Source organism: Antechinus flavipes, chromosome 1, assembly GCF_016432865.1.
Source record: "Antechinus flavipes isolate AdamAnt ecotype Samford, QLD, Australia chromosome 1, AdamAnt_v2, whole genome shotgun sequence".
Lineage (NCBI taxonomy): Eukaryota > Metazoa > Chordata > Mammalia > Dasyuromorphia > Dasyuridae > Antechinus > Antechinus flavipes.
This window is the reverse complement of record NC_067398.1, coordinates 454,687,944-454,700,856: the sequence shown is the minus strand read 5'-3', so window position 1 is coordinate 454,700,856 and position 12,913 is coordinate 454,687,944.

The window sequence follows — 12,913 nt, the reverse complement described above, 5'->3', positions numbered from 1 at the left end:
GTCATTGTGTGCATTTGTGTGTGTGTGTGTGTGTGTGTGTGTGTGTGTGTGTTGCATGGTTGTTTTGATGCACATAAAAATTTTCACTGAAAAGGAACAAATAAGAAATATCTTGCCTACTTGCTCCTGAGAATATTTCTTCCTATGCTGATCTTAGTTTACAGTTGCAATATAAAGAGCTGTATGTATAAAGAAATGGCCTAAGGCAGTTTGCTTAGTACATGAAGATTTTAGTCCTTATTTTTGATTAATACTAGGTATGAATGATGGCTTGATTTTTTTTTCTTTGCATTCATTTTCATGACAAAGTAAAAATGCATCTTCAAAGACTTTTTCAGCTGTACCTTGTTTTACATCACAGATGCATTCTTGAAAAAGTATGTATAAAGGGAATTTCGGTAAATTACTTTCTTCAATTGTTCAATAGTTCTGTGATCTCATTTTTGTGTATATTTCCTTCTCATGGTTATAGTATTCTTATCTCCTGTAATTATCATCCCTTATCTTTTTGTAAATCCCTCTTGGAAAATCTTCTTGAAGTACTGGATTCTTATTTTAAATACATGTGTTTACCAGTGGATCACTTAAGCTTATCATCTGTTAGCCTTCTTTTTCACTGTATAACTTATGCATGTATTTTCTTAGTAATTTGCAGCCTGGATGATGTCTTTTACTCTTTGCACTTAGGTAAACAAAATTAAATGCAGAGTGCTTAGCATAGTATCTAGCACATAGTAAGTTGTTAGTGAATGTATAGTCCTTTTTCTTCTTTCTTTGCACTGTTTATGCAAGTCACTGGTATGCTACTATTTATTTCTATCCCCCATATATTTTTCTATTTTTTGAGTCATTCATAATTTTTGTGATTTTAATATCAGGCTATTCCATGATTGACAGCCATGGAGTATTATTGGAAGAACACTGGTGATTAAAAAAAGAAGCTGGGCTTTTAAGGATCAGGGCAAATTGTGATCCTGACACATTTTCCTGACATTTTCCAAATTTCTTTCTACTCAATGATGGGTGTAGCTCATTATCCATATACAGTATGTATCAAAAGTCTAAGTGTGATTTCAAATTATTAAAGCTTAATGAATGTCTAAGATATATACACAGTTTCCAATGGTTACCTGATTAACTGCATATCATATCAGTTGTTTTATTTTAGATATTCAGATTATCTCTTGTAAGTCACTATGGGCCTTATTAAAGAATTTGTATAAAGTGTTTCATATTTTAAGTGAACTTTAATTGGTTTATATAGTTAAGATTGAGGAACTTTTTTTCCCTTTTGTTGTCAGTCAATCAATCAATCAATAGATATTTATTAAGCACATATCAGACACTGTGCTAGGAGTAAAATTGCAAATGTAAGGAATGAAATAATGTTTACTTGCAATGAGTTTACATTTTAGTGGGAAAGATAAGTGCACATATAATTATCACATGAGCAAAGTTAATATATATATATGTTTATATATAAAGTAGTTTAATAATAGAATTTATGCTTTAAGGTTTATAGGGATTTACTAGGTTTCTTCATTTGATTGTTTCAACGACTGTAGCATATTATTTGTCCTCATTTCACAGACAGAGAGACTACGTCTGAAAAAATTTAAATGACTTGCCCAAACTCACAGAAGTAATTGGTATCTGAGGTGGAATTTGACTCCTGATTCCAGGACCACAATTGTATTTACTTCACCACACAGCTGTCTCTGGATTACCAGGTAGATTGGGCCAGAGGAAACTATCAGGAAATGAGAAGAAAAAGGGGAAAAAATTAGCTGGAAAGAATTCATGGAGAAAATGGTGGCTGGATTGCATCTTAAAGGATGAAGAGGACTATGAATCCTTTTAAGAATAGGAGGGAAAAAGAAAAAGAAACAGACATTTATTATATCATACCTAGTGCCAGGGACTGTGAGAAGTCCTTTATAAATACTATCTCATTTGATCTTATATGCATGAATATATTCCAAGTATGAGGGATGGCCAGTGCAAAATCACAAGATGGGAGATAGGGTAGTATGGGAGGAACAGAGCAAAGACCACTTTGTTTATATTGGTGGTGTCAAATATGTACTCCACCAACACTCCTGAGTGTCACTTGAATCAAATTAAAGTGTAATTGGGAATTATTTAACAAAATAAAAATACAATAAAATATAAATAATATATACTAAAACTAAGTGAATATATGGTTCAAAGGGATCTTTATTTATAGTTTAGTGGGCCCCATTTCTACTTGAGTTTGATATCACTAGTATATATATCACAGAGTACAGAAGGGAAGAAATGTTCAATAAACCTAGAAAGAAAGTTAAGGCCAGGTTGCATAGTGCTTTAAAGGCTAAACAGGGAAAATATATCTTATCAAAAAGTCAACATAAAAGCCCTAGAATTGATTGAGGAGAAGAGTCATAAAGTCAGATCTGAGCTTAAGGAAAATTATTTTGTCAGGAGTATGCAGAATTTGCTGGAGTTGTGAAAGATTTGGGACAAGAACTATTTAGAGTCTGTTGCCACAATTTAATCAAGGGGTGATGAGGGCATGATCTAAGCTGGCAAATCTATGAGTATAAAGAAGGAGTAAGATGTGAGAAATTTAGTGAAAATAGAAAGGGAAAAATTTGCTGATTGATTAAATATGTGGGGTGAGGAAGAGTGAGGATTCCAAAATAATGTTGAGATTACAAACTTGATATCCTGGAAGAATGGTAGTTCCTTTGGCAGAAATAAGGAAGTTTAGAAAAAGTGAGAATTTAAGGAGAAAGAAAATGAGTCCAGTTTTAAACTTGTCAAGTTTAAGATGTCTTTAGAAATATCTCAGAGGAGAGACTAGACCCAGATATATAATCCCCAGTTAGAATTGTAAAGTGTTTGATGAGTCAGCAGAAGGAAAAGTCAGGCAAAGCTGTAGCAGAGAATAGACTCATGAAAATCAAGAAAGGATAGAATATTTAGAAAGGGGCTATGTTTAGTCAATAATGTTAAATAAAGAAGATAAGTTTAGAAAAATTAGAACTGAGAAAAGACTATGTCATGTGACAACTTGATAACTTTAGAAAGAGATGTTTCAATTGAGTAATGAGGTTGGAAAGGCTAAGGAATTAATGAGACGAAAGGAAATAGAGGCAGTGAACGTGGACAAGTTTTTCAAGAAATTTGGCCGAAAAAGAGATATGATAGTAATTCCAACATATTGTGAAGATATAAGTAGTCCATAAGTGCATATGTTGGCAAATGATTAAAATGGATAATAAGCTAGACCTACAGATGAATAGGAAAAAGAAATGAAGTTAGATTATTTTCCATTTTCTCCTAGTGTTACTATGAATGCATAATGGTGGGAATAACATTCATTATGGCTATGAATCATGGAACACGATGATTCAGAAGTATTAAAATGACAAATAACTTGAAGGTCAATGAACAAACACAGTGTTACATGTCATTACTTGGAAAAATGTTGACTTACTTGTAAGAAGCATAGTGAAAGAAGTCATTGAAGATTTTTGTGCCCAGAAATAGAAGAAAACCAATCATGAATGATGAAAGAAAGATAAGAAATGGACACATCAAATGGTACATTGGTACCTCCATGATACTGAAAGTTTTAAAGTAATCTGATGGGTATGCTGGGTAAATTTTTGCATAAGTGACAAGTTCTGGGTAAATTTTGGTGAGCAAAAGAAAAATGAGTAGCTCAAAACAACATGAAAAAATTATGGAACTGTATGCTAAGGTTAAAAAAATCAATTTTATAAATTTGATACAGGAAAGATGTGGCTTAACATTTATTCATGTGAAAGGGATTTAGGAATTTTTTTGTATTTTTGCTTTTGCTTAACCTGAATCAGCACTATCATGAGCCAAAAAAACCCATGAATATTATCTTAGACAGCAATAATAGATTTTAAGTATCCATAAAAAAGACGTAAGAGGACTACTCTTTTTTTGTAAGGTCCCACTAGAAGTATTGAGTTGAGTTTTCTACATAACATTTTAAGAAACTTTAATGCAGTTAATTTCAACTACTATTTTAAGTATCTACTATATGTAAGGTTAACATGTACCTTTAGAGTAAGGGGAACTGGGATAATAAGGTTCTTAAGAGTTATGTGAGAAATAGTTGGAGGAACTAGGAATGTCTAGCTTGGAGAACAGACAATTTAGGAAAGACATGAGAGACATCTTCACATATCTGAAGTTATTATTTGACAAAACATTTAGTCATCTTGTCTTAGGAAGATTTTGAAGATCACCTGGCAGGATAAAATATGAGACACTGAGGTCCTTTTCAAACTAAACTGCCAAATATTTCAATTCTACTGCAGAAAATACAACTCTGTGAAGTTAGCAAAATTGTTCAAATGTCAAATGTACTTTTGCCAAAAAATTATTTTATGGAGAACTGACACAGGGCAAGCGCTCAGAGGTAGTCAGAAAAAGTGATACAAGGACACTCTCAGGGTCTCTCTTAAGAACTTTAAAATTGATTGTATAGCATGGGAGACACTGGTACAGGACTGCCCAGCGTTGCATATTCTCATTAGAAAAGGTGCTGTGCTCTATGAGCAAAGAAGAAATGAATTAGCCCAAAGGAAAATTGAAATACACAAAATTAGAAAAGTTCCCCAAAATGTTCATATGGATTATTTGTGTCCTACCTGTTGCAGAGCATTCTGAGCTTGTATTGGTCTGATCAGTCACACGGAACATACTGTAACTTGATTCTAACATAGTGATATCATTTTGGTTGTCTTCAAAAATAAAACACAAAAATAACCACAATATCATTCAAGAGCAGAACTTGGCCAAGGGCTGGCAGCTATAAGGATATAAATTTGGCTCAGTAAGGAGAACTTTCAAATAGTTAGATTTGTCAAAAATATAATGGATTTTTTTTTTTTAAGATACTGTGTTTTCTAATCATTGGAAGTATACACACAAAAGTTAGCTGACCATTTATTAGAGGATTTGTGGAAATAATGCACTAAATAAAGCGTTGAAATTTTGGCATTTAAGGTTCTTTCTATTATTCTATGATTCTATACTTTTTTTAAAAGAAGGAAATATAAAAGAGTGTTAATGTAAAATGTATAAATATTTTAATATAAATTCAAGATCAATTCATTCAGCAATGTACTGAATCATGTACTGTAAGAACTGAAAGAAACCATGGAAAATATCTGATTAAACTCCCTCATTTTCTAGATAAGATAAATCAGGGCTTAGAGAGATGAAGTGATTTGCCCTAAAATCACATGATTATTTAGTGGTAAAATCAGGACTCATAATATGGACAAGATACTTCATTAAGTAAAGAATTTCATTAATTCAGTAACTAGCAAATTGATTTGATGGGTGAATAATGTTTTAATGTTATTGAACCATGAAATATTACAGCCACTTTTTATGATGTCATCATAGAAATTATTCTCATTATTTTTCATAGTATTTAAGTAAAAAAGATCATGGTCTCGACTAAGTCTCGAAGTTAGGAAATAGAATAAGACGAAGTTAGGAGACCTAGATTCAAATCTGGTCTCAAACATTTACTAGTTAAATTATTCTGGGCAAATCACTTCATTTCTCTGAGCTTCAGTTTCCTTGCTTGTAACATAGGGTTAATAGAGCTTCTACTTTTTCTATCAGAAAGATGTTATGAAGAAAACCTTTATAAATCTTAATACTTTTGCTGCTCCTTAGCTCCCCTAAGTATCCAGAATCCACCTAAGGACCTTGACAGAATTTGGCCACTAGATGGAGAACCTATCTCTGTAACTGCTAATCCAGGCTTTTAGGAGCTGGCCCGGGATTTTGGAGTTGTCCATTTCTGTTAAATGGGAACCTTGGAGAGCTTCAGGAAAAACTCATTTCCATTAAAAACAACCAATTTTTTACTATTAATATCTAACTTCATAATAATGTACATCAATATAATTTGATGACATGTTCAAAAATTTCCAAAAGATTCATATAAATGTAAAATAAGTTCTACATATAATCATAACTTACAATTATATAGTGTTTATTATGTGAAAGGCACTTTGACCCTAACAACTACCCTTGGAGATAGGTATTATTATCTAAAGCTTTATTTATGAACTCTTAAAAGTTCCCCAGAAATATAGATTCAACTTGATATTTTAACTTCTCTATAACCAATATTTCTGAAAGCCTCTATATATGGGATTATCCTTTAGATGTATTCTCTTTCCCTGGCGTTCATGTCTAGTGTGTCTTTCAGAAAGTTGTGCTTATCCTTTCTGTAAGAGTATAGAAGCAAGTCATCTTCTCCCTCTTCCATTACTCTGGGATTAAACTAGAACTAAAAAGTAGAAATAATTTCTACTTATTAGTTCTATTTTAGTTGCCATATTTTCCATATTCCAAGTCCAGTAAAAGAAGAACTTTTTGAGAAGACTGATAGGTGAATTACTCCTCAGTGGAGGTTTTTAAGCATAGACTCAAAATACCACTTGTTGAAAGTGTCAGTTCTTAGAGGGAAGAGAATATAATTTTAACTTCTCTATCCTTATCACAATACCTTACACATAATGCTCAATAGATGTTTGTTTAACTGGATTGAAGGTTGTAGGGAGGGATTCATAGTCAATAAATTCCTAAATTCTGCCAGGTTCCCCTCTGCACCATTTTTCACATCCATTCTTACTTCTCTATTCCCACTGCTCTCTTGAAATACAGATTCTCATTGTCAGAGAAAACAAACATCAACCATGCAACATTTCCTAGTGTGGCCTGAACCAGACTGAAATATAATTAGGAAATATTTGACAGGATAAATAAAAATATAGTAAACAAATATAATGTTAATTATCTAATTAATTTTTTAAAGTTACTATATGGCATACAGGAACCCTTATATGTGGCTTACTGTCCCCCATTTCTATTTAGTTTGTCACTACTGCTTATTGTCATCCACCTATTTTATCACAATAGCTTCCTAAGAGGTCTTTCCATCTGACTACTCTAGGACTACCAGATTCATCTAATTTCTCTCATGTGACATGATCTGGTCACATTTCTACATTAGTATAGGTAACTCTCTATTACTTATCAAGTAAAGATCTTTACCAAGTTTTTTTTTCTAGTATTTAAGCCCCAATCCCCTACCCCCCTTTCTTCTACATTATCTGACAGCTCCTCTTCAGTGTTCACTCATATTTCTCCCTTCCATGGACAGTATGCCTCAGCTAAAATGAACTATTTTCTTCCTCATTCCCCAATACACTATGCCCTTTTCCCTTCGTGCTTTCACTATCTAACATACTTCTTTTTGACAAATTTATCTTCGTTCTAATTCTTCCCATTTTTATTTCTTATCCATCAGTAATAATTAATTGAAATGCTGCATCTCCATGAAAACTAGTGATTCCAGTATTAACATTTCCCCTCACAGATTGCCATAGCACTTTTTTTGCACCAGTCTAATGCACTTATTATGAATCTTTTTGAGTTGTTATGTATATCATATATTTCTGCTAACCTGCAAGTTTTATGAGGGCAAGCTACTTATCTTGTTTTACCATTATGTCAGCCATTCAGTAAATATCTGTTAAGTACCCATTATATGCCAGACATAGTGTTAAATAATAGGGATCTAAAAAGGGGCAAAAGACAATTCCTGTTCTCAAGGAGCTCACAGCTTAATGGGGGAGACAAGCAAATAAATATGTACAAACAAGTGATATACAGGATGAATGAAAAAGAAAAAAGGAGAGCTATCTCTAGATGTCCTGATCTATATTTTGCCACTGGACTCAAAAGGTTCTGGAGGAGAAAGTGAGGCTGATGACTTTACACATCTCATTCTTGCATAAATTCATCTCACTTGCATGTCATGGCATCACCTCCCTGATGTCATGATCCTTTTTGAGAACGGAGGACAACTAATAAGGAAATAACAAAAAGAATGAAAGCAATAAAATTGAGGGGTTGGAAAAGACTTCTTGTAGAAGAAGTAATTGAAATTGGGACTCAAAGGAATTTAGGGGAGCTAATAGGAAGATACAAGGAGGAAGAGCATTCCAGGTGTGAGGAACAGTTAGAAAAAATATTCAGACCCAAAATATGGAATATCTTAGTTAAGGAAGCCAGTGTCAAAGAGTACATGGGGATGAATAAGATATAAGAAGACTGCAAAGACTGAAGGGTCTATGGGACAGGGCTAGGCTTTGAACACCAAAGAGAGGATTTTGCATTTGATCTTGGAGATCATTGGGAGACACTGGGATTTATTGAGTTGAATATGACATGGTCAGATTTACACTTCAAGAAAATCATTTTAGCGACTGAATGGAGGATTGATTGGACTTGAGAGAGACTTGAAGTTAAGCAAACTTACCAGTAGGCTGTTTGAATATTCCAGGCACGAGGGTAATGAGAGCCTGCACCAGTGGTGACAGTGTCAGAGAAGAGAAGGGGGAATATAAAAGAAATGCTATACAATGAAATGATTCAAACAGTTCCAATTGTTCAGTGATGAAGAGAGCCATCTAGACCCAGAGAGAGGACTGTGGGAACTGAGTGTGGTTCACAACATAGCATTTTCATTCTTTTTTGTTGTTTGCTTGCATTTTATTTTGCTTCTCTTTTTTTCTTGTGCAGCACGATAATTGTATAAATATGAATGTATATATTGGATTTAACATAAAAAAAGAAATGTTGTAAAGGTGAAATCAACAGACCTAAGCAACAGATTGGATATAGGGGTTGAGAAATAGTGAAGAAATCAGAATGAGCCCTTAGGTTGGAAAGACAGGGAGAGTGCTCTAAAGTAATAGGGAAGGTAGGAAAGAAAGTTTCAGAGGAAAGATGAGTTCTATTTTGGACATAATTGAATTTAAGAAGTTTACTGAACGTCTGGTTTGAAATGTTTAAAAGGTAGTTGAAAATTTGAGCTTGGAGGTCAACAGAGAGTTTGGGAAAGGATAGGTTGATTTGGAAATCATCATAAAGATGGTAATTAGATCTATGGGAACTGATGAGATCCAAGTGAACTATTATGGAGGAAAGAGAGAAGGACGGAACTCTATGGAACACTTACAGTGGCCAAATATAGAACCAAGAACAGGGCTTTGCATATAGTAGATGTTTCTGTTTCAGGTTTCTGAATGAATGAGGAAGGGCAAAGGAATCAGTGAAATAGTCAAAATTAGGGACTTGGATTCCATTCCCCCTTACCTACTAACCATTTAAAAACGATCAAATCACAACCTCTTAGAATTTTCATTGTCTCTTCTATAAATCTATACTATCCACCTTTCAGGTTTTGTGGTTTGTTTTTGTTCAGGAAAGCACTTTGCAAATTTCAAAGCCCTAGGTTAAATGCTAGTTATTGTCATTATTATCAACTGCAGTTAGAATGTTAATAACATTTCAGATACAGTTTGAACAAGAATTCTTAAGTCATTCATTCTGTAATGCTGGAGAATGTTAATGCAGGATAGAGATTAGAGAGTTATAATAATTAATTTATCAGAGAGTTTGATTAAGTGACTGGATCAGACTCTCGTTTCCAAGTATCCAGTATCGAATATGGGGTCCCAGAGATTCTTTATAGGGTTTAGTAATTAGGCAGAACAATGACAGGATGGGGGAGGCAGAGTGAGTATCTGACATTCTGATAAGATGGGAAGATCTGGAGTCAAGATGTAGAAGGTCTTTCTCCTTATCTTGATTAAACATTCACAGTTTATAACCTTAGAGTAGCTAGCCCTGAGTTATGTCAGTATTAATGATTAGGAGTGGGGATGTTGCAACCAAACAGAGCAATTCAGGGAAATTGAGGTAGAACAATTAAGGGAAACTGAGGTAGAATAATTAAAGGAAATTGTGGCATAACAATTCCTAACAGGAGTTATGTGTACAATAGAAATATCAAATAGCAGTAGCAAAGTTTTCAGTAAGAGTTGGATGAATCGTCTCCTTTAAAGTTGATTCTAACACAAATACTCTGATTCTAGTTATAACTTATTATTTCTAATGATTTTTATTCTAAATCTTATTCTAAATCTAAATCTTAATTCTATTCTAATGTTATTTTTTCCCACTAACTGAGCTATTCATCAATCATTTAAAATTGAAATTTCCATCTTTGTGAATACAATGATGGAAATAATTATCTTAAGAATTATATTATAATGAGAATATCATAGATATCATATGATAAGAGATTCAACAAGGGAGAAATCAAGATGATTTATAATTTAACTCCCATATAACATATTAGTAGTCCACCAGCAGAATGACCACTAGGTGATGCATTCTTTGGGAGCTAATGAAACAAAGAAAAAATCAAAACATCCCTCTGCTTTTACCTGTACTTCTAAAGTTAAATCCCCCCCCCAAAAGACAATAATAATATGCAACATTTATAAAGCATTTTTAGTTTTGCAAAATGCTATGCAAATATTTTATTTGTTGCTCACAACAATCTGGAGAATAGGTGCTATTATTATTCTCATTTCATCATGTGAAAGAGGGAGTTTAGACTATGAGAAGTTAAATGACTTGTCCAGAACGACTGGAATCTTATTTTAGATAGAAAAATAGAAGAAAGATGATAGGTACTTAATATTGTGAATCTCTAGTGACACATAAACTTTGGAAGGTCACCTTTTAATTATTTCAGACCTAATGGAGATAATAGGCTTTCTGCTCAGTCCTCCTTAGTCTTATAATTTTCTTCCTAATCAGAGATATACTGAATGGTTAGAGAATGTACTAAATGGTACTATTTTCTGCCTATTCTCTTGATTCTGTCCTTTTGAAAGAAATAATATTTATTTATTTATTGCTGAGGCAATTGGGGTTAAGTGACTTGCCCAGGGTCACACAGCAAGGAAGTATTAAGTGTCTGAGGTAAGATTTGAACTCAGGTCTTCCTGACTTCAGGGCTAGTGCTCTATTCACTATACTAAATAGCTGCCCCAAAGAAAGAATTTCTTAAGAACAGTCCTCTGACCCGGTAGAGCTCAATTTCTTAAAGCTATGATTCTTTATGAAGACATCAACTATATATAACTAACAGTGCAGATTGAGAATTACTTAGTTAGTTTTTAATAATTGTTCCAAATGCAATAAAGTGCCTCTTGTATTTCCATACTGCAATAGTAAATGGTATCCCAAGTATTTAACACTCTTGAAGAATAGGTAAGGTCATAAGGTCCATCATGTAAAATCAGTGAGAAATCTGATCTTTATGATATAGATATTGGATTCTAGCACTGGCTTTGTCACTAGTTAATTTTATAACCCTGAGCAAGTAAAGCAATCTTTCTGAACTTTAAAATTCCTTGTGTTTAAAATGGGCATAATAAACGGTACCCAATCTGAGTCCCAGATTTGTTGTGAGGACACAATTAGATAAAATATGTAAAAGCTTTTGAAAAATATAAAGAGTATAGGTTATCCTCAGACACGTATTTAAGAATGCTTGTGAATATTTTAATCTACAGACTTCTACGACCCCTTAAGTTCTTCATGATCTCTTTTCATTAACAGGAGCACTGGGTGCTCAGTTGATGCAATTTTGAACTTTTCAAAGTAAGTAAAACAATAAGCGAACTCCAGTTTTTAAATTAGACATCATATATAAAATGTACTTCTTTGTTTTGATTTCTGTGGATCTCTTGTCTATGTAACCACAGCTAACTCTGATAGCAGGGATCTGATTAACACCAATTCTGAATGGGAGGGGCAGGACATGTGAAGATTTCCTAAGAGACAGACCCTACCATAAAATTCTGTAACCACCAGGAACTGGAATAAAGGCTAATTTTAATGGAAAGATAGGATCGGATCCTCTAGAGATCAAACCAGAACCACATTAAAAATGGTAAATGAGCAATACAAAGTAACCCACTTTGAAATAGTGAAACCTCACATTCTATTCAGTTAGGTTTAAAAATCTGTTTTACTCTCCCTGATGTAGAGAGGTACAATTGCAAAGAATGGGAGATCCTCTCCCAAATCTGTTGCTGTGGGAAAATGTGTTTCTAGTTTCTGAACTTTGTCAGAAGCAGCAGGAAGAGAAGAGACTCATTTCTATTGGCAATGGCATGGAAGAGGGGTGTCCCAGTTTGATTCTCTGTAATGGCCACCACACCAGCAGGGTTCATTTACAAAGAAGTATTCAATATAGACAGTCTCTTTCCTTTAATAGGACATGACTGTTTCAATCAGGGAACTGAGAATTGTAATCCTGAGGAAACAGGGTTGGGGAAGAGCAGAAAAATAACTAAAAAAAGGACAAACCACTTTTCCAAGCTAATCTATCCTATGGTCTTTGCCCTCTTCCAGTTTCCTCATTCACAAACGTTTCTTTAAAAAGCTTTGATACCTTATTGCTTTGAGACTCTGATCTATATATTAGCACATAAGATCCCTGCTTTCAGCCTCACTCCATATCTCTGTATATAAGCAAGGAAGGGAAGCAGGCAAATGGGGACATTTACATTTACAGGGACATTATCAAAGACAAAATTGGAAAAGACCTTAGAAATTGTTCAATCCCATAATTTTACAAATGAGGAAATTGAGACTGAGAAGTTAAGTATCTTATCTGAGGTTACACAGATTGTAGATATCTCAAAATATTTGAATTGAGTTTGAAGCTGGATTTTCCATTTCTAAATTCAATTTCATTTCCTCTACACCATTCTTCTAGATTCTTGCTCTTTTTTCATCTACCCAAGCTTTCAATGAAATCAGGATTGAGAGTGAGAAGAAATTTGTATGAGATGAATTTGATAAGTTTTCTCATTCCTTGCTCACTCTCAGGAGTGGACCTGAGGTGTCCACATCAGTCACCAGTTGCCTGAAGTCATAGCCTGCTACCACAAAACATATATTCCAAATGGATATTTAGAGGAGAGATTGT